General features: G+C 34.4%; 1 protein-coding gene across 3 annotated transcripts in view; it reads left to right on the forward strand.

Annotated features, from left to right (window-relative positions):
- The window catches only part of Pcdh10 (protocadherin 10), a 56,634-nt gene that overhangs the window by 4,023 nt on the left and 52,320 nt on the right, over window positions 1–291 (forward strand). The window lies entirely within an intron of this gene.

A 291-nucleotide genomic window follows, 5' to 3' on the forward strand; every position in this document is an offset into this window, starting at 1 on the left:
AAAAAAAAAGAAAGAAAGAAAGAAAGAAAGAAAGAAAGAAAAAAGAAAAGAAAAAAAAGGAAAAAAAACCCCAGAAAACCACAAACGGTCAAGTCAATTCTGCTCTGGACAGCTTTAACACAAGCTCTTGAAGCCGAATGCCCACACAGTGTGAATTTGAATGAAGTTCCTTTGGCACAGAACCCTGTAAGAGTAAACTAATGGAAAGCTTGAACAATTGTCTTAAATATATCTGTTGAGTAATAATTACCTCATTGCCACTTTTTGTTTTGTTTTGGTTGGTTGGTTGGT

Source organism: Mastomys coucha, unplaced genomic scaffold (assembly GCF_008632895.1).
Source record: "Mastomys coucha isolate ucsf_1 unplaced genomic scaffold, UCSF_Mcou_1 pScaffold17, whole genome shotgun sequence".
In the NCBI taxonomy this organism is placed as follows: Eukaryota; Metazoa; Chordata; class Mammalia; order Rodentia; family Muridae; genus Mastomys; species Mastomys coucha.